The 22,226-nt window shown below is 36.6% G+C and overlaps 1 protein-coding gene across 3 annotated transcripts in view; it reads left to right on the top strand.

The window, feature by feature from the left end:
• The window catches only part of GUCY1A2 (guanylate cyclase 1 soluble subunit alpha 2), a 409,569-nt gene that overhangs the window by 54,637 nt on the left and 332,706 nt on the right, over positions 1–22,226 (top strand). The gene's annotated exons all lie outside the window — the stretch shown is intronic.

Genomic DNA, 22,226 nt, shown 5'->3' on the forward strand with positions numbered 1-22,226 from the left:
TTCATTTCCACTGTGCCATGACGGGAACTCCCTTTTTCTTTTCTCAAAGCCTATTTTCTATTATTTCTATCATTATTATTAATTCTGTTATTTTTGGAATGCCCTGGTTTGGAATATGGCTTACATGTACTCATAGTGGACTTTTTGGCCTCAAAAGCAGTGAGGCAGGCCATCTGTGGATGTCTCTGTGCCCTGCTTGTTAGGGTGGTGTCTAGGTTGAAAATACTAATATTTATGACAGAGGGCTGTTTTTATATGCTTCCAATAGGTTAAGGGGGTAAAGGGTACTGTTTTAAACTGCACTTAATCCCACAGCCCTAAGGTACCTTAAATGAGACATACTCTTTCATGATTTGAAGTTCTTGGTGTATGAGTGCTACATTCTGTTATATGCAAATTAGATTGCATAACAAGAATATATATATATATATGTGTATATATATATATATATATATATATATATATATATATATATGCTTTTTTTCTTTAATATCCCTCAGTTTTTTAGGGAGAAATACTTCTTTAAATTTTTTTTCAAATCTTCTTTTTTCCTAATGATTCAGACAGAAATCCATGGAGTGCTGGGAGTGGTGGTGGGGAACAGTAAACCATACAAAACTTAAAATCTCCTCTCTCAGAATCAGATTTTGGAGACTAGGGAAAACTTGTTTCCTTTTCTTTCCCTTTAGAATAAGTACTTTCCCTGGAGACATCATTAGTCCCTCATGTAAACAGATTCCAGGTGATCTCAACCCATGAGTTTACCAGATTTTTCTAAACTTCCAGATGCAGACCTGGCTTTATGATCAAACTGGGACTCTAGCTACACATTGACTGTGTTTCCTTCCTAGGTAGTTTTTTTAAACATAAAATATTATAATAAGAATACAGACCTTTTGTGAGGGGAGGCATATAGATGTAGGTGGCTTGTTCAGGGCAATGATGGACAATGAAAAGGATTTACTTACCTAAACCTCAGTACACCTGCAGGGATGTCATACTACCCAGGCAAACATTATTATTGGAGAAGATAAGGGGTGAGAGTAAAGGAGTGAGGGGGTGAGCATTACCCAAGAACTATTTACAGTTTCATAGTTTTGTATTCCTGGACTCTCCCATAAGTAAGATTGATTTTTTTTTGGTGCTTTCTGATTTTTGAAAGGGTGAGGTGAGATGATGTCCCGCTAAGAGGGATGTATCAGACTCTTTTTAATAAATTAGAAAGCTACTCTTTACTTCCAATTTTCTAAATGATTCCCTGCCCCTCACATATCCTTTCCTTATGCCTCCCACTTTGAGAATCACTGAGTTAGAGGGAGTAAGAGGTGTTCAAGCTGATACATATATAAGAAATACTAAAGACATCAGAGCTGTGACTTGCAAATAAGTGTGCAAAATTCTCACCTGCATGTTGTTAGTATTTCACCTATCATCAAAAAAGATGTTATAATAATAGTGGGGGACTTCAACAACCCACTTACTTCAATTGCCAGATCATCCAGACAGAAAATCAACAAGGAAACATGGGCATTAAATAACCAAATAGACTAGACCATATAGACTTAAGTGATATCTATAGAACTTTTGCCCCAAAGCAGCAGAATATATATTCTTCTCAAGTGCACATGGAACCTTCTCTAGGACAGATCACATCTTGGGCTACAGATCAAGCCTTGGCAAATTTTTAAAAATTTAATTATTTTAGGCATTTTCTCTGACCATAATGCTGTGAGAGTAGAAATGAGCTACAAGGAAAAAAACAGCAAAAACACAAACTCCTGGAAGCTAAACAATATGCTACTAAATAACCAATGGATCACTGAAAAAAATCAAAGAGGAAATTAAAAGAAACTTAGAGAAACATGACAATGAGGATTCAACAATCCCAAACCTTTGGGACACAGCAAAGCAGTCCTGAGAGTGAAGTTTATAACAATACAGTCTTATCTCAGGAAAGAATAAAAAACTCATATAAACAAGCTAAACTTACACCTTGAGCAACTAGAGAAGAAAGAGCAGACAAAGCCCAAAGTAAGTAGAAGGAAGTAAATCATAAAGGTTAGAGCAGAAATTAATAACATAGGACTTCCTGTCATGGCTCAGCAGTTAACGAATCCAACTAGGAACGATTTGGTTGTGGGTTCGATCCCTGGCCTTGCTCAGTGGGTTAAGCTGAGTTGCTGTGAGCTGTGGTGTAGGTTGCAGATGCGGCTTGGATCCCATGTTGCTGTGTCTGTGGCATAGGCCAGTAGCTATAGCTCCCATTAGACCCCTAGCCTGGGAACCTCCATGTGCTGTAGGTGCAGCACTAGAAAAGGCTAAAAGACATAAAAAAAAAAGAAATTAATAACATAGAGACAGAGAAAACAATAGAGAATATATTAAAAATATCATAAACCATGATCAGGAAGGATTTATCCCAGGGATGCAAGGATTCTTCAATATCTGCAAATCTATCAGTGTGATACACTACAACAAACTGAAAAATAAAAACCATGTGATCATCTCAATACATGCAGAAAAAGCTTTTGACAACATTCAACACCCATTCCTGATAAAAACTCTCCAGAGAGTGGGCGTAGAGGGGAACTACCTCAATATAATAAAAGCTATTTATGACAAGCCCATAGCTAACAGCATTCTCAACAGTGAAAAACTGAAAGCATTTCCACTAAGATCAGGACATCCACAACAAGGACGTCCACGTTCACTAATATTATCCAACATAGTTTTGGAAGTCCTAGCCGTGGAAATCAGAGAATAAAAAGAAATAAAATAAATCCAAATTAGAACAGAAGAAATGAAACTATCACTGTTTGCAGATCACAGGATAGTATACCTAGAAAATCCTAAAGACACCACCAGAAAACTGTTAGAGCTCCTCAATGAATTTAGTAAAGTTGCAGGATACGAAATCAATACACAGAATTTGATTGCTTTTGTATATACTAACAACAAAAGATCAGAAAGAGAAATTAGGGAAACCATACCATTTCCCATCACATCAAAAAGAATAAAATGCCTAGGAATAATCCTACCTAAGGAAACAAAAGACCTGTAGTCTGAAAGCTATGAGATGCTGATGAAAAAAAATCAAAGGTGACACAAACAGAAAGATATACTATATTCTTGAATTAGAAGAATAAGTAAGTCAAAATGACAGTACTACCTAAGGCAATCTACAGATTCAATGCAATATCTATTAAATTACTAATGACATGCTTTACAGAATTAAAACAAAATATTTTAAAATTTGTATGGAAACACAAAAGACCTTGAATAGCCAAAGCAATATTGAAAAGATAAGAATGGAACTGGAGGAATGAGGCTCCCTGACTTCAGACTGTACTATAAAGCTACAGTCAACAAAACAGTGTGATACTGGCACAAAAACAGAAATATAGATCAATGGAACAGGATAGAAAGCCAAGAAATAGGAGTTGCTGTCATGGCTCAGTGGTTAACGAACCCAGCTAGTATCCATGAGGATGCGGGCTCAATTCCTGGTCTTGCTCAGTGGGTTAAAGATACAGCATTGCTGTGAGCTGTGGTGTAGGTTGCAGACTCAGCTCAGATCTGGCATTGCTGTGGCTGTGGTGTAGGCCAGTAGCTGCAGCTCTGATTTGACACCTAGCCTGGGAATCTCAATATGCTGCAGGTGCAGCCCTAAAAAAACAAAAGACAAAAAAGAAAAAAAAAAAAAGGAAGCCCAGAAATAAACTTAAGCAACTGTGGTCAATTAATCTATGATAAAGGAGGAAAGAACACACAGTGGAGGAAAGATAGTCTCTTCAATAAATGGTGCTGGGAAAACTGGACAACCACATGTAAGGGAATGAAATTAGTAGTTGTATCAATTTACATTCCCACCATCAGTGAAGAAGGGTTCCCTTTTCTCCACGTCCTTTCCAGCATTTGTTTGTTGACTTGTTAATGATGGCCATTTTGACTTGTGTGAGGTGGCCCCTCACTGTAGTTTTGATTTGCATTTCTCTAATAATTAGTAATGCTGAGCATTTTTTCACGTGCCTGCTGGTCATCCTTATGTCTTCTTTGGCAAAATGTCTATGGGTAAGAACCTGATGGAAAAATGAAAAAAAAAAATGGGCATGCATGGGTAGCTGGGTCACATTGCTGTACAGCAGAAATTGAAGGAACATTGTAAATCAACTATACTTTAAGAAAAATTAAAAAAAGATTTTTAAGTCATTGGTCAGAAAGTATGTATGATCAGAGATGCATGTTTCTCTTTTCAAAATGATCATCTCTATCAAATTAGTATAAACACTAGATAGTTTGATAATTTACTGGCTCTTCAAATTGAAATTTGAGTTTAGTGGTTGGCATGTAGTAAAAAAAGAAACCTGAAGAAAAGGAGAAAGCTTATTGCAGAAGAACAGTTATTCTTCTCTCATGCATTTGTTCCATTGCCTCTTCCCTAGGGCTTCCTGGAAACACGTGGACATTACTGAGTGGTTTATGCCCTCTGCAGTAATGGGAAAATCCTTTTTCTAGACAGGGTGTTGGGCATGCTTTTCTTTTGTTGTCTTAGAAACCAGTTGCTTTTGTATCATCTCATTATTTACAAAGTAGGGATATTAAATGCAGCCTAGTCCTTATTTTGGTGCTCTGGTATTCACTGTGATAATGAAGCGTAATACTCTCAAGACACTTATAAAACTCTGGAAAAAAGGATATACCAAGAGAGGTAGTCGTGAACAATACCCTCCCTACTTGAGGCTTTTAGTGTTAAACCTACTGCTTTATTTAGAATATCTCGTTTGCAAAATCATCTTATAACTTTAGTTGTCTAAAAAATGTAAACTGGGGTTCCCCCTGTGTCTCAGTGGTAAAAAACCCGACTAGTATCTGTGAGGACATGGGTTTGATCCTTGTCCTTGCTCAGTTCATTAAGGATCTGGTGTTGCCAGCGAGCTGTGGTGTAGGTCATGGATGTGGCTCAGATCCCCCACTGCTGTGGCTCTGGTGAAAGCCTGCAGCTGCAGCTTGATTTCAACCCCTGGCCTGCAAATTTCCATATGCTGCAAATGTAGCCCTAAGAAGCAAAAAAAAAAAAAAAAAAAAAAAAAAAAAAAAAAAAAAAAAAAAAAGTAAATCTTTTTCAGCCATAATCTGTGAAGCTCATTTTTAGCTCTGAAAAAGTAGTAAAAATGTGTTTATAGTCTTATGAGGTGCAGCATTAGGTATCTTTTAGGAAACTGTAACATTGATTAGTACAATGAAGCATCTGTGCTGACACATTAAAAGGTCTATATTGTGTTTTTGCTGAAGTGTTGCCAGCTGATCCTGTATCTTGGATTTAGCTAATGTTGGGGAGAGGAAGCCAGAGAATTGAAGAGACTAAGGGGAGAAGGGTGATAACATGTGTGGCTCCCTTTGCCAAAATACAATGTAAAATAAGCAGGAATTATAAGGATTTCGGTTTGTTTTAATAATATTATGGGGGTTGTGTTTCATTGTAGAGCATGAAGCTATAGATGTTTAGAAATTTAGATATATATTTAAGTATCTATATATATAGATGTAGATAAAGAGCATGAAGTTACAGATGTTTAGGAGTTTAAATATAGATGTTTAGATATAGATGTTTAGAACATAAGCTATAAGTGTTTAGGATGTGTAGATAGTGTAGGATAAAGTAATTCCACAGTAGGACAGAAATCAAATAGAAATGAAAGATCTAAGGTAATTCATCTATAATGAATTATACGAAACAGGATTACTATTTTAATGACCATAAATTATTTACTAAGGATTAACAAAATATAGTTTTATACTGCTTTTACTAAATGCATTTTCTCTCAAAAGTAATTGATGACCTGAATTGTGAAGGGATATTCACTAAAGTTTTCTCTGTTTTAAAAGATCTTCTGCTATCATGGGGCTTATTGTCTCCAAAAACTTAGTGCATTTAAAATCAGTGTCAGAGTAATGTTTTCATGGGTATATTTGTTGGGAAAGTGCTAGTGAAGAGGATAGAGGGGATGACTTTGGGGGCATATACTTGACAATATTTTCTTGATATCTGGGACCCTGAAATAGTGTGAAACCTGAACTCCCTATAAAGTGTCACTGATTCCATAATTTTTGGCTGGTATAGAATTTTTTTCTTTACTTGTTTTCATATAAGCAGTACTTTATTGCTTATATATTAACTTATGTGTACTTTTGGGTTTTATTGTGATGTGGAATGTGTATTTAATAGCCTTTTAATTGGCCATAAAACTTTCTTTGAAGATTGGATAGCCTTATTTTGGATTAAGATTACCTGAGAGTTTTCTTAGTATAACTCTAAACCATGTGTTTACTGAATTAGAATATGTTTAAAATATTTATGATATTGGAGAAATGGTGCAATAACTGCTTATCATTTTTATTGGTGAATTAGGATAGCAATAAATAAATTCTGCCAACATAGTTTTTATTACTGTACCTTGGTGTAACTGATCAGTTTTCTCTTTCATTAAAGTAAATTGGGGATCGTTGGTGCTTCCAAACAAACTTTAAAATATTTTGTTCCAGTTCTGTGAAAAATGTCCTTGGTAATATGTTAGGGATTGCACTGAATCTGTAGATTGACTTGGGTAGTATAGTCATTTTGATAATATTGACTCTTCCAATCCAAGAGCATAGTATGTCTTTCCATCTGTGTCATCTTTGGTTTCTTTCATCAGCGTCTTATAGTTTTCAGAGTACAGGTATTTTGTGTCTTTAGGTAGGTTTACTCCTAAGTATTTTATTCCTTTTCATGCAATGGTAAACAGAATTTGCTTCTCTAATTTCTCTTTCTGATCGTTCATTGTTAGTATAGAGAAATGCAGTCAATTTCTGTATATTAATTTTGTATCCTGCGACTTTGCCAAATTCATGGATGAGCTCTAACAGTTTTCTGGTAGCAGCTTTAGGATTCTCTAGGTGTAGTATCATGTCATCCACAAATAATGATAGTTTTACTTCTTCCTTTCCAATTTGTATTCCTTTTATTTCTTTCACTTCTCTGATTGCTGTGGCTATAACTTCCAAAACTATGTTGAATAGTAGTGGTGAGAGCAAACATCCTTGTCTTGTTCCTGATCTCCGCTGGAATTCTTTCAGCTTTTCACCATTGAGAATGATGTTCGCTGTGGGTTTGTCATATATGGCCTTTATTATGTTGAGGTAGCTTCCCTCTATGCCTACTTTCTGAGGGTTTTTTTTACTAGAAATGGGTGTTGGATTTTGTCAAAGGCTTTTCCTGCATCTATTGTCAGGATCATATGGTTTTTAGTCTTCAGTTTGTTAAAGTGGTGTATCACACTGATTGATTAGCAGATATAGAAGAATCCTTGTGTCCCTGGGATAAACCCCACTTCATCATGATATTTTAAAGTTTGTTTGGAAGCCCAAAAGACCCAGAATAGCCAAAGACATCTGCAAAACCACAGATGAAAAAGAAGAATGGAGCTGGAGGAATCAGTCTCCCAGACTTCAGACTATACTACAAAGCAACAGTCATCAAAGCCATATGGTACTGGCACAAAGACAGAAATAGAGATCAGTGGAACAGGATAGAAAGCCCAGAACTAAACCCACACACATACAGTCAACTCATCTATGACAAAGGAGGCAAGAACATAAAATGGAGAAAGGACAGCTTGTTCAATAAATGGTGCTGGGAAAACTGGACAGCCACATGGAAAAGAATGAAATGAGAACACTCCCTAACACCATACACAAAAATGAACTCCAAATGGATTAAAGACCTAGATATAAGACCAGACACTATAAAACTCTTACAGGAAAACATAGACCAAACACTCTCTGACATAAACGACAGCAACATCTTCTCCGATCCACCTCTTACAGTATTGACAATAAAAACAAACATAAACAAATGGGACCTAATCAAACTTCAAAGTTTCTGCACAGCAAAGGAAACCCTAAACAAAATGAAAAGACAACCCACAGAATGGAAGAAAATATCTGCAAGTGAATCAAATGACAAGGGATTCGTCTCCAAAATTTATAAACACTTCTTAAGGCTCCATACCAAAAAAACAAAAACCCCATCCAAAAAATGGGAAGAAGATCTAAACAGACAGTTCTCCAAAGAAGACATGCAGATGGCCAAAAAACACATGAAAAGATGTTCAACATCACTCATTATTAGAGAAATGCAAATCAAAACCGCTATGAGGTACCTACCACCTTACACCAGCCAGAATGGCCATCCTCAAAAAGTCTACAAACAAGAACTGCTGGAGAGGGTGTGGAGAAAAAAGGAACCCTAGTACACTGTTGGTGGGATTGTAAATTGGTGTAACCACTGTGGAAAGCAGTATGGAGATATCTCAGAAAACTAAACATAGAACTACCATTTGATCCAGCAATCCCGCTCTTGGGCATCTATCCAGAGAAAACCATGACTCGCAAAGACACATGTACTCCAAAGTTCATTGCAGCACTATTTGCAACAGCCAAGACATGAAAACACCCTAAATGTCCATTGACAAAGGAGTGAATAAAGAAGTGGTACATATGCACAATGGAATATTACTCAGCCATTAAAAGGAATGAAATACCAGCATTTTTAGCAACATGGATGGACCTAGAAACTATCATGCTAAGTGAAGTCAGTTAGACGGTGAGACACCAACATCAAATGCTTTCACTGACATGTGGAATCTGAAAAAAAGGACAGACTGAACTTCTTTGCAGAACAGAAACTGACTCACAAACTTTGAAAAACTTACGGTTTCCAAAGGAGACAGTTTTGGAGGTGGGAGGATGCACTGAGGGTTTGGGATGGAAATGTTATAAAATTTGGTTGTGGTGATTGTTCTACACCTATAAATGTAATACAATTCATTAAGTAATTTAATAAAAAAAGTTAATTGAGGAGTTCCTGTTTTGTCTCATTGGTAACCATCCTGACTAGTATCCATGAGGACACAGGTTCAACCCCTGGTCTGCTCTGTGGGTTAACAATCTGGTGTTTCCATGAGCTGTAGTATAGGTTGCAGACATATGTCAGATCCCATGTTGCTGTGACTGTGGTGTAGGCCAGCAGCTACAGCTCTGATTTGACCCCTATCCTGGGAACTTCCATGTGCCACGGGTGTGGCCCTAAAACAAAAAGAAAGACAGAAGAAAAAAAAAGTAAATTGAAAGTAAATATTGTCGGTATTTTAATGAGATGATGTGGAGTTAGGGTGCCTGAAGGGGAACTAATTAACTGATTGATATATTTATATAATTATTAACTGTTACTCTAATGTAGTAATTTAGAGCAAAGACTCTAGCCAGAATACTTAGGTATGAATACATACTCACTAGCTGTATGAATTGGAATGAATTACTTAATCTTTCCATACTTCTTACTGCTCAGTTGTAAAATGGAGATGATGTAATAGCATACCTCCTAGAGTTGTTAGGAAGATTAAACAAGTTAATTTATATAAAGTACTTAAGCAGCCTGATATGTAAAAAATGCTAAAATGTTTGCTCTTATTATTGAATATTCACAAAATAATGTTTACATCAGAATTAGAGGTCAATATTGTTCACTTGTATAGGTAAGGAAACATATTTTGAAAGATTAATTTGTGAAGTTCCTTTGTCAGTGATGACAAGCTATAAAAACAGGATTTTTACCCAGGTCAGTCTGATTTCAGACTTTTCCCTGCTTCATGCTACCTCAAGGCTTGTTGGACTAAGACTGACTTTATGTCACACCTCCAATACTAATTATACAAATCTTTCTAGTTCCCTAAATTATGAAAAATTGTCATTTTATCATTTTTATTCAGTTTATTACTTTTAAAAAGTGTACTAGGAATACTTGCTTGCATGTGATGGTTAATATAAAGAATATTTGACTATTTCTCATCTGTGTTAAGCACAATGCAGTTTCCTTATAATTTGAATCATTTTCAGGTTAGAAAACCAATATTTTTTTTAGATTTCAGGTGTTGACAATACAAATTAAGACTGACAGAGTTTGGCTCATAACATACACATGGTTTCCAAGTTATGTTGTAGCAAACACTATGCCAGTTATGTTGGCCTCAAGATTTCAAGCTGATCTTGCTATCCGGGTGGCTTAACTTAGTGTTTTAGATGCCATTGGCCCAGAACAAAGCTTGTAAAAGACTGTATTTCCAAATCCATTTATTTATTTTTTAATGGTTAAGTTTAGGAATACGGTCACAATATCTCATTTAATAATTCCTAACAAAGAATTGAGTAGTGATTCTATGTAAATCTGAAAGAACTTCTGTTTTATACTCTCAGCTTGTTTACATTTTTCTGAAATGATTAGATGTAGCAGGTAGGCCTGAAAAGAATGAGAGCAGTGCCTCCAATATATGTAAAATTATAAAAATAAACATTTTATTAAAAACTAATCCTTAAATTATGCAGACCAGTATTAGAAGATATTGAGCAGAAATGTAAAGGGCTTTCTTTACTCCCCTAGATTTTTTTTTTCCTCTTGGGAGCATTTTCTCCTGAATCTTATGACAGACTTTTTCCCATTTTATTGTACTAAATTTCTCTACACTAAGTATCTCTTCCTTACTGGAAAAACATGACAGTCCTTTTTCTCATTTCTTTTATTTCTTTCCCTTCCTCCCTTCCTTCTTCCCTATCTTCCTCTCCCTCCCTCTCTCCCTCTTCTACCTTCCTTCCTTTCTTCTTTCTTCCTTCCTTTCTTTTTTTCCCTTTCTTTCTTTCTTTCCTTCCTTCCTTCCCTCCTTCTTTCTTTCTTTGCTTTTCTGTGCTTCTTTCTTTCCTTCCTTCCTTTCTTTCTTTTCCTTCCTTCCTTTCTTTCTTCCTTCCTTTCTTTCTTTCTTCCTTTTCTTTCTTTCTTTCTTTCTTTCTTTCTTTCTTTCTTTCTTTCTTTCTTTCTTTCTTTCTTTCTTTCTTTCTTTCTTTCTTTCTTTCTTTCCTTCTTTCCTTCTTTCTTTCTTTCATGTGTTATTTCCCTATCACTAGCAGCCTTCTGTCCTGCACTTCTTTGTGTGTGAAAGCAAACTCTTACATCCTGAATTCTTCAGACTGTCTGTAGTTCTCTTTTCTGAATTCTTAAGTACGTAGGTTTTTGCTTCTCTTTGCCCCTTAGATATTTTAAAATAAACTTTTACTTTTAGTATAGTTTTAAATTTACAGAAAAGGTAGGAAGATAGTAGAGAAAATTCTCATACATTACACACTCATTTCCCTTATTATTGACATCTTACATTAATATGGTATTTTGTTCCCAAATAATGAACCAATAATGATACATTATTAACAAAATTCCATGCTTTATTCAGGTATCTTTAGTTTTTAACCTGTGCTTTTTCTGTCTCAGTATCTCATTCAGGATACATTGTATTAGTTATTAGCGCACCTAAGACTATTAGTAGCGACATTTTCTCAAGCTTTCCTTGTTTTTTGTTTTGTTTTCTTCTTCCTCTTCTTCTTCTTCCTCTTCTTCATATTCTTCTTCTTCCTCTTCTTCATATTCTTCCTCTTCCTCCTCTTCTTCCTCTTCTTCTTCTTCTTCTTCTCCTTCTTCTCCTTCTTCTCCTCCTTCTCCTCCTCCTTCTCCTCCTCCTTCTCCTCCTCCTTCTCCTCCTCCTTCTCCTCCTTCTCCTCCTTCTTCTTCTCCTTCTCCTTCTTCTCCTTCTTCTCCTTCTTCTTCTCCTTCTTCTCCTTCTTCTTCTCCTTCTTCTCCTTCTCCTTCTTCTTCTTCTTCATGGTTGCACCCAGACCAGGGATTGAATCAAAGTAGAATAAATCAAAGCTGCAGCTGTGGCAGTGCAAGATTCTTTAACCCACTGAACCTGGCCAGGGATTGAATCCCTGCCTCCACAGCGACCTGAGCCATGTAGTCAGATTCTTAAGCTACTGTGCCATAGTGGGAACTCTGATTTTCCTTGTTTTTGATCACCTTGACAGTTTTGAAGCATACTAGTCAGCTTGGTTTTAGTTGTCTGCTGTGTACTTGGACATATGTCCATCATTATTTTGTGTGTGTGTGTTGAGAACTTCCTTGCTGTCTAGCACTATAAGATGCTCCAGACTCAACTTTCACATGTTCTGCCTTGATCTTACTATCAGTCATTTCTTGAAGGAGTTCAGTTTCTTTTGTTGGAGAACGGTGTTGGTAACCAAAATCTGGGCACTAGGTATACCCATTGGCATTCAGGTGTTGCTGCTTCCAGGCCTTCTCAGCAAGGAAATACATATGTGTATCCTAACTCCTATAAGTGTACCTGTATATAAATATTTCTATATTGTCCTAAATATGAGCTCATACTGATGTCTTCAACTCTAACCCGTTATCATATGAATGATTCTAACCTTTTAACCTCCTAATATAGGAGTAAGAAACTTGGCTCCCTTTAGCCATACATCTACTTTATTTTTCAATTTCAGTGTGTGGGTATAGTTGTTTCAGAATTGCTAATACACACTGCTATGGGAAATGATTTTATCAACTAGAGTACAGGGTTTGTGTGCAGTTTTGGAGTATGGAGTTGGTTATGAGGTTTTATAGATTCCATTCATTTCCAAGGTTATCCAGGTAAGCGCCTTTCTACTCTACCACCTTCAGTGAGGTTTTTTCATGCACTTGTAATATAGTTATATTCTTTGTGTGGCTAGATAGCTCATTCTTTTTTTCATTCCATTCTTAGATCTCTTGAAAAAAATACATATACATACATATATATGTATGTACATTTACATATACATTTAAATACATATATAATTTTGTGCCATAAAATTTTATGAGTATTGATAAATGCATAGTGTTGTGTATCCACCATAATAATATTGTATGAAATACTTTTACTGCCTTAAAAAAATCTTCTATGCTTCACCTTTCCAACCCTCCCTTCCTCCCCCAAACAGATCTCTAGCAAGTACCAATCTGTTTCCCACTCTGTAGTTTGCTTTTTCCAGAATGTTATATAAATAGAAGTATACATAATGTAGCCTTTTCACATTGTTTCTTTTCTTTTTTCCTTTTGATTAGCAGCTTGAATTTAGGATTAATACATGTCTTTGTGTGGCTGGATAGCTCATTCCTTTTTTTTCCCTGAATAGTATTCTGTACTAATTATGTTCTGCAGTTTATTTATCCATTCACCTATTAAAGGACAGCTGGTTGCTTCTGTTTTTGGTGATTATGGATAAATCCACTATAAACATTCACTTGCAGGTTTTTATATTTTCCAATCAGTTAGGTAAATACCTAGGAGTGTGATTGCTGCACTTTATTCAGCTTTGTAAGAAACTACTGAAGTGTTTTCCAAAATGGCTTTGTCATTTGCTTCTCATCTTCTCGAGAAATTGGTACTGTCAGCATTTTTTATTTTAATCATTCTAATAGATGTGCCTTTTCCTTTGAAGTTTTAACAAACAAAAATAGAACCTGCTATCTCCTTACAATTTCAACATATACAAACTATAGTTAAGAATTTTGTTTTTTAGTTTTGTCATTCTGAGTGCTTTTCCAAGATTTTTTGACTGAATTTAGAAACTGCCTAAAATTTTTTTTCTCATAAGATTCTTAATCATACCAGAAATTATCCATGGTGCTAACTGGAAGAATATTTCTCTTTGCTTTGGTTAAGTAAGTCCCTGGAATGGAGTTAACCAGTGTTTTTTTAAATACATAAAATTATATTTAATATATAATATTTATATATATATTTAATATATACATCTATTTAATACACTGGCTAACTATAAATATATATATATATGAAAATGAAATATCTTAGAGACTTAGGTGTAACTTCTAAGTGATATGACTTGTAATCTTTTTACTAAAGATGTTCAAAATATAAGATACTGAAGAACAATCTTTTTTAATGTGCTTATGCTCCTCTAGTCATCAGAGAGCTGCAGTTTGAATTCCTTTTAACACCTTATCAGTGGTCAGTGAGTCAAATTCACTTAACTGAACCTCCTATTACTTAGTTCATTCTCATAATCAGATTTCTGAAGCCTCTTAAACAATCTCCTATTGCTGTTTTCTCAGGAAACAGTATCACTTCCTTTTAATATCTCCAAAATTCCTAACATGGAAAAAACATCTATGACTTAAAACAGAAGAATGGAAGCACAGGTAGGTCAGGCTTTTTGCATGGGGTCATACCATTAGATTGTGAGGCTCTGATATAAGAATCTGCTGCATTACTTATTGACCTCTCTACTGCTTCTATGATAAAAGAATAATTTTTGGTTTTTCTCTGAGTTAGAAAGAAGTGCATTCTTCCCTTACTACCTAAGAAAGATGATTGTGGGCCCATATCATTTTCTATACCAAACTTGTAGGTCATTTTTGTTGCCATCTCATGGAACAAATTTATAGTAAATAGGAATATGTACTTTTTAAATTTAAATACTATATTCTTGTCTTCACTCCTATAGAATCTTTTAACTCAAATGAACACAACACCTTCTCTCCTCCCCTCACTTTTCCCTTTTAACTTTATGCCTTTCATTCATTAAGTTATTTTTACTTTTTTGTCCTGTATGTTCTCTGCTTTCATTGCTCTTTGATACAAATTTCTAAATTTGACTCAACTATAAATATTAATCAATTTTTACTTAATTACCTTGAAAATTAATGAAAAATTTTAAGTAAGATCAGAAATTCAAATATCCTAGGTTCTATGCAAGATGAGTTGTCATTCTTATAAGCCTTGAGTTTAGTTCTTCAGTCAGTTGTGTTTTTGACAGCATTTCTATCATCATTTATTTAAATTAATCTGGTGAGTAGAAATTTATGAGTCAGAATAAAAATGTTACTAAAGTTAAGGTTTTATTATATGTGGTCTAATATTCCCTTTGTTATCTCATTGTCAGTCTATTTTTTCAAAAACAATAATATTAATCTCTTTTGATTTGTTTTTTATAAGCCCCTTCAATTAAAGATTCTCATATATTTTAATTTCCATGTGGGGGGCTCTAATTATGTATTGTGGAATATTTTTATAGGTATTTTGGAGTTCGCTTTTACTATTTCTGTTACTCATAATGGTAGGTAGTTAAAGTGAGATAAGCGATCCATTTCAAATGTAATTCTTCGGCTATCATGCTTTTCCATCAAGTCTGACCTTAACTTTATGATAAGAAATGGTAATTTTCCTGTGTGATTTGAAAATGCCAGTCAGAATTTCCCCCTGCGATACATGTGAATTTTATTGTAGCATTTTTGGGCAGCTTCTACAATCTTATCCACCACTGTTGTTCAGATGTGGTTGTAGTAGATTGTTGGGAGATAGAGAATAGTTGGAGATATGAAGGATTGGGATTCACTTCCCATGAAGAAAAGAAGAATCACTTCTCATGATTTCCAGAAGAATCAGCTGTGAGTCCCCACAGAAGAAAGAATCATTGATGGTATGAAGTAGAATGATATTTGATGTAAGGGCAGTATTGTTTACAGATGTGAAAAGAAATCATTGGAGCACATATAACAGTTGGTTGAAGAAAAAAAATGTGTGTATTTATAAGCAAGGATGCTAGAATAATTTCTGACTTGTACGTACTAGTCAGGATTGCACTTTTTCCAGAGCTAGATGAGGAAAAAAGGAGAAAAAGCCAACAATGAATATATCTATTTTTATTTTAATATTTATGAATTTATGCTTCTGCTCTTCCTAGAGAGATACTTTTTCCATTATTACTTTAAATTCTAATCACAGATGTTATTATCTCTACTCCAGACTCTAGAATTGTAGGTAGGTTCCACTAATGCTTGTACCATAGAAACATCTGGTGACATTATAAAAAAACAAAAAGAGAGGCCTGTAGACACTATGTCCAGATATTCTGATTCATCATGTCTAGAATGGGAACTGCAAATTTGTGTGTTTAAAAATAAGGTCCCCAGGGGGAATGATCAAGGCCATGAGCTCTCCTCTTCCCACAGGCACACCAAAATTAAAACTATTTGCCAAGTAACTGTTGATGAGAAAGCCCAGAAGACTAGCAGAAATGATATTATACAACTAAAGAAATAAAGAAGGAACAAGATGACAGTATAGACAAGACCCTTACCTCCTGGTGGGTGGCCCACAAATGGGAGGATAATTATAATTGTAACGGTTCTCCCCAAATTGTGAGGGGTCCAGGTCCGACATTGGACTCCCCAGTCTGGAGGTCCTGCACCAGGAAGACAAGCCCCAGAATGTTTGGCTTTGTAGGCCAATAAGCTTACTTTCGAGAGACTCACAGTGCTGTGCATAATGGAAACTGTGCTCTTAAATGGTGCACACAAAATCTCACAGGCTCTAGGACCTAGGGCTGAAACAATTATTTGAAAGGAGCCTGGGTCAGACATACCTGCTGATCTTGGAGATCCTCCTGGAGAGGTAGGAGGTAACTGGAACTCACCCTGGAAATATAGATACTGGTCTCGGCCATTTTGGGGAGCTGCTTCTATCATGAGGATACTGGTGCTGGCAAGTGCCATTTTGGATTCTTCCCTCCAGATTAGTAGCATTGGAAATTGGGACTGCCCAGTACTGGGGACCTCAGGACAAACAGCTACCTGGGCTGGAACACACCCCACTCACTAGCAGAGCAGTGGCCATAAGACCTCCTAGGTCCATAGCCATTCATCCTCGGACCTGGCCCTGTCCACTAGAAGCACGAACTCCAAAGTAAGCCGTTAGGTCATGGCCCCACCCACAAGTGGGCTGACACTAACTCCAAGACTTCCAAGGCCATGCAGCCAGAGACTCTAGGACCCAGATAACCTACGACTGAACAGACACTAGCTCCAGAGCCCACTGGGCCTTGGCCTTGAAAACCAGTACCTAGTCTACCATAGCTCCACAGCATCCCATGTCAGTACCAGCCTACCTGCTAGCAGGCCAGAATCAGCATTGGGAACCCCAGTCCCACCTACCAGCACGCCAACACCAGTACTGGAATACCTTGGGCATTTCAGTAAGCCACCCCCATATCTGGCCACACCAGTGGGCTGGCACCTGCTCTGGGGCCCTCAGGGAAATGTAGCCACAGACCTTGGGACCTGGCACTGCCCACCAGTAGGCAGGAACTATATTTAGGACTCCCTGGGTCCCAGTTTTGTTAACCAGTAGGCCAAAACCAGCACTGAGACACCCTGTACACCTCAGCAAGCCATCCCAGGATCTAGCTCCACTCACCAATGGTCTGCCACCAGCTTTAGATCCCATGGACACTAGTCAGCTGTGTCAGGTATCAGCCCCATCCAGCAGCAGGCTAACGCTAGATCTTAGAACCCTGACTCCACAACCACCCACCTCAGTTGTAGCTTGGCCCACCAGTCAGTTGACCAACACCAGCCCAGTGACCACCTGGGGCTTTGCAGCCAGCCACTTTTTTATCCAGCCCCAACCACCAGTGGCCGGCAGCGTCTGTGCAAAGCAAGGCCCCTGGCAAGCAACCTGACTGGTGGCCAGCCATACCAAAAAGAGTGTCCACAATAGTAAGCCTGTCACTATAGAAGGACCTATGGTGGCTGTATAGGGGATACCCTAGAGTCTGTTGCTCAGGTGACTGGGAAAGAGTGCACTGCTGGAATGCATAGGCCTTCTCTTGTTTGTTTTTGTTTTTTTTTTTTTTTTTGACAGATCATAAAGTTTATTTCCCCCAAAACCCCTTCTCTGAAATGTTTTCAATTCCTAGGCTTGCTTTCATTTTTTTCCCCCCTCAGGATTTTAAAATTTATTTATTTATTTATTTTTAATTTATTTTATTTTATTTTTTTATTACTCAAATGAATTTATCACATCTGTAGTTACATAATGATCATCACAATCCAATTTCACAGGATTTCCATCCCATAACCCAAGCACATCCTCCCCCCACCCCCAAAACTATCTCCTCCGGAGACCATAAGTTTCTCAATGTCTGTGAGTCAGCATCTGTTCTGCAAAGAAGTTCAGTCTGTCCTTTTATACAGATTCCACATGTCAGTGAAAGCATTTGATGTTGGTGTCTCACCGTCTAACTGACTTCACTTAGCATGATAGTTTCTAGGTCCATCCATGTTGCTAAAAATGCTGGTATTTCATTCCTTTTAATGGCTGAGTAATATTCCATTGTGCATATGTACCACTTCTTTATTCACTCCTTTGTCAATGGACATTTAGGGTGTTTTCATGTCTTGGCTGTTGCAAATAGTGCTGCAATGAACTTTGGAGTACATGTGTCTTTGCGAGTCATGGTTTTCTCTGGATAGATGCCCAAGAGCGGGATTGCTGGATCAAATGGTAGTTCTATGTTTAGTTTTCTGAGATATCTCCATACTGCTTTCCACAGTGGTTACACCAATTTACAATCCCACCAACAGTGTACTAGGGTTCCTTTTTTCTCCACACCCTCTCCAGCAGTTCTTGTTTGTAGACTTTTTGAGGATGGCCATTCTGGCTGGTGTAAGGTGGTAGGTACCTCATAGCGGTTTTGATTTGCATTTCTCTAATAATGAGTGATGTTGAACATCTTTTCATGTGTTTTTTGGCCATCTGCATGTCTTCTTTGGAGAACTGTCTGTTTAGATCTTCTTCCCATTTTTTGGATGGGGTTTTTGTTTTTTTGGTATGGAGCCTTAAGAAGTGTTTATAAATTTTGGAGACGAATCCCTTGTCATTTGATTCACTTGCAGATATTTTCTTCCATTCTGTGGGTTGTCTTTTCATTTTGTTTAGGGTTTCCTTTGCTGTGCAGAAACTTTGAAGTTTGATTAGGTCCCATTTGTTTATGTTTGTTTTTATTGTCAATACTGTAAGAGGTGGATCGGAGAAGATGTTGCTGTCGTTTATGTCAGAGAGTGTTTGGTCTATGTTTTCCTGTAAGAGTTTTATAGTGTCTGGTCTTATATCTAGGTCTTTAATCCATTTGGAGTTCATTTTTGTGTATGGTGTTAGGGAGTGTTCTCATTTCATTCTTTTCCATGTGGCTGTCCAGTTTTCCCAGCACCATTTATTGAACAAGCTGTCCTTTCTCCATTTTATGTTCTTGCCTCCTTTGTCATAGATGAGTTGACTGTATGTGTGTGGGTTTAGTTCTGGGCTTTCTATCCTGTTCCACTGATCTCTATTTCTGTCTTTGTGCCAGTACCATATGGCTTTGATGACTGTTGCTTTGTAGTATAGTCTGAAGTCTGGGAGACTGATTCCTCCAGCTCCATTCTTCTTTTTCATCTGTGGTTTTGCAGATGTCTTTGGCTATTCTGGGTCTTTTGGGCTTCCAAATAAACTTTAAAATATTTTGTTCCAGTTCTGTGAAAAATGTCCTTGGTGATTTGATAGGGATTGCGTTGAATCTGCAGATTGCCTTAGGTAGTATAGTCATTTTGATAATATTAACTCTTTCAATCCATGAGCATGATATATCTTTCCATCTATTTGTGTCATCTTTGGTTTCTTTCATCAGTGTCTTATAGTTTTCAGAGTACAGGTCTTTTGTCTCTTTAGGTAGTTTTACTCCTAGGTATTTTATTCTTTTGGATGTGATGGTAAAGGGAATTGCTTCCCTAATTTCTCTTTCTGCTCTTTCATGGTTAGTACAGAGAAATGCAGTCAATTTCTGTATATTAGTTTTGTATCCTGCGACTTTGCCAAATTCATGGATGAGCTCTAACAGTTTTCTGGTAGAGTCTTTAGGATTATCTAGGTATAGTATCATGTCACCTGCAAATAATGATAGTTTTACTTCTTCCTTTCCAATTTGGATTCTTTTTATTTCTTTCACTTCTCTGATCACTGTGGCTACACCTTCCAAAACTATGTTGAAGAGTAGTGGCGAGAGCAGACATCCTTGTCTTGTTCCTGATCTCCGCTGGAATTCTTTCAGCTTTTCAAAATTGAGAATGATGTTCGCTGTGGGTTTGTCATATATGGCCTTTATTATGTTGAGGTAGCTTTCCTCTGTGCCCACTTTCTGAAGGGTTTTTATCAGAAATGGGTGTTGGGTTTTGTCAAAGGCTTTTCCTGCATCTATTGTCAGGATCATATGGTTTTTAGTCTTCAGTTTGTTAATGTGGTGTACCAGACTAATGGATTTGTGGATATTGAAGAACACTTGCATTCTTGGGATAAATCCCACTTGATCATGATGTACAATACTTTTAATGTATTGTTGGATATGGTTTGCTAAGATTTTGTTGAGGATTTTTCATCAATGTTCATCAGTGAAATTGGCCTGTAGTTTTCTTTTTTGTGGTATCTTTGTTTGGTTTGGGTATCAGGGTGATGGTGTCCTCATAGAATGAGTTTGGGAGCTTCCCGTCCTCTGCAATTTTTTGAAATAGTTTCAGAAGGATAGGTGTTAGCTCTTCTCTAAATGTTTGGTAGAATTCTCCTGTGAAGCCATCTGGTCCTGGACTTTTGTTTTTTGGAGGTTTTTTAATCACAGTTTCAATTTCAGTTCTTGTGCCTGGTATCTTCATCTTTTCTATTTCATCTTGGTTTAGTCTTGATAGATTGTACTTTTCTAGGAATTTGTCCATTTCTTCTAGGTTTTCCGTTTTATTGGCGTACAGCTGCATATAGTAGTCTCTTATGATCCTCTGTATTTCTGTGATATCTGTTGTTACTTCTCTTTGTCATTTCTAATTTTATTGATTTGAGTCCTGTCTCTTTTTTTCTTGATAAGTCTGGTTAAGGGGTTATCAATTTTATGGATCTTTTCAATGAACCAGCTTTTTGTTTCATTGATCTTTTCTATGGTTTTCTTTGTTTCTATTTCATTGATTTCTGCTCTGATCTTTGTGATTTCTTTCCTTCTACTAACTTTATGTCTTGTCTGTTCTTCTCTCCATAGCTGCTTTAGATGTAAAGTTTGCTTGTTTCTTTGAGCTTTTTCTTGTTTCCTGAGGTGGGCTTGTATTGCTATAAACGTTCCTCTTGGAATGGCTTTTGCTGCATCCCATAGGTTTTGGAGTGTCGTATCTTCAGTGATCCATTGGTTGTTTATTTGCATGTTGTTTAGTATCCACCTGTTTGTGTTTTTGCAGATTTTTTTCTTGTTGATTTCCAGCTGTTTAGCGTTGTGGTTGGAAAATATGCTTGATATGAATTCAATTTTCTTAAAGTTACCGAGGTTTGATTTGTAGCCCAAGATGTGACCAATCTTAGAGAATGTTCCATGTGTATCTGAGAAGAATGTGTATTCTGTAATGACCTTCTCCTTTGTCCCTTAAAATATTCTTCATTTTAAAGTCTATTTTGTCTGTAATGAGTATTGCTACTCCAGCTTTCTTTTGATCCCTGTTTGCATGAAATATTTTCTTCCATCCTCTCACTTTCAATTTGTATGTGTCCCTAGAAGTGAAGTGGGTCTCTTGAAGGTAGCGTATGTATGGGTGTTGTTTTTTTATCCATTCTGCCAGTCTATGTCTTTTGGTTGGGGCTTTATTCCATTAACTTTTAAGGTAATTATTGATATGCATGTTTTTATTGCCATTATATTAATTGCTTTGAATTTGTTTTTGTTGCTCTTTTTTCTTTCCTTCTCTTGTTCTAAACTATTCTGGTTTGATGACTCTCTTTAATGTTGTATTTGAGTTTATTTTTCTTTGGGCATCAATTATAGATTTTTGGTTTGCAGTTATTCTGAGGTTTTGATATAAGTGTCTATATGTATATGAGATTGTTTTAAGTTGTTGTTCTCTTAATTTAAATTCATCTCCAGTTTCCTGCATTTGTACCCACCTCTTCTCATGATTTCTGATTTTGGTAGTATAATTGTGCATCGATGATTTCATATCTTTACCGTATATATACCTTTCCTGGTGAGCCTTGTCATCTGTGGTATTTTTGTTTCCTGTTGCAGCCTTTTCTTTTCTGCCTAGAGAAGTTCCCTTAGTATTTGTTGTAAGGCTGGTTTAGTGTTGCTGAATTCTCATAGCTTTTGCTTATCTGTGAAGGTTTTGACTTCTCCTTCAAATCTGAATGAGAGCCTTGCTGGGTAAAGTAATCTTGGTTGGAGGTTTTCTCCTTTCATCATGTTAAGTATATGATGCCACTCCCTTCTGGCCTGAAGAGTTTCTGATGAAAATCTGCCGAGAGCCTTATTGGGGTTCCCTTGTATATTATTTGTTTCTTTTCTCTAGTTTCTTCCAAGATTTTCTCTTTGTCTTTAATTTTGGTCAGTGTGATTAATATGTTTCTCATTGTATTCCTCCTTGGGTTTATTTTACATGGTACTCGTTGTGCTTCCTGGATTTGATG

This window comes from Sus scrofa, chromosome 9, assembly GCF_054392235.1.
Source record: "Sus scrofa isolate SSC_HxYL_T2T_F1_AM1 chromosome 9, Sscrofa_HxYL_maternal_Yorkshire_Landrace_v2.0, whole genome shotgun sequence".
Lineage (NCBI taxonomy): Eukaryota > Metazoa > Chordata > Mammalia > Artiodactyla > Suidae > Sus > Sus scrofa.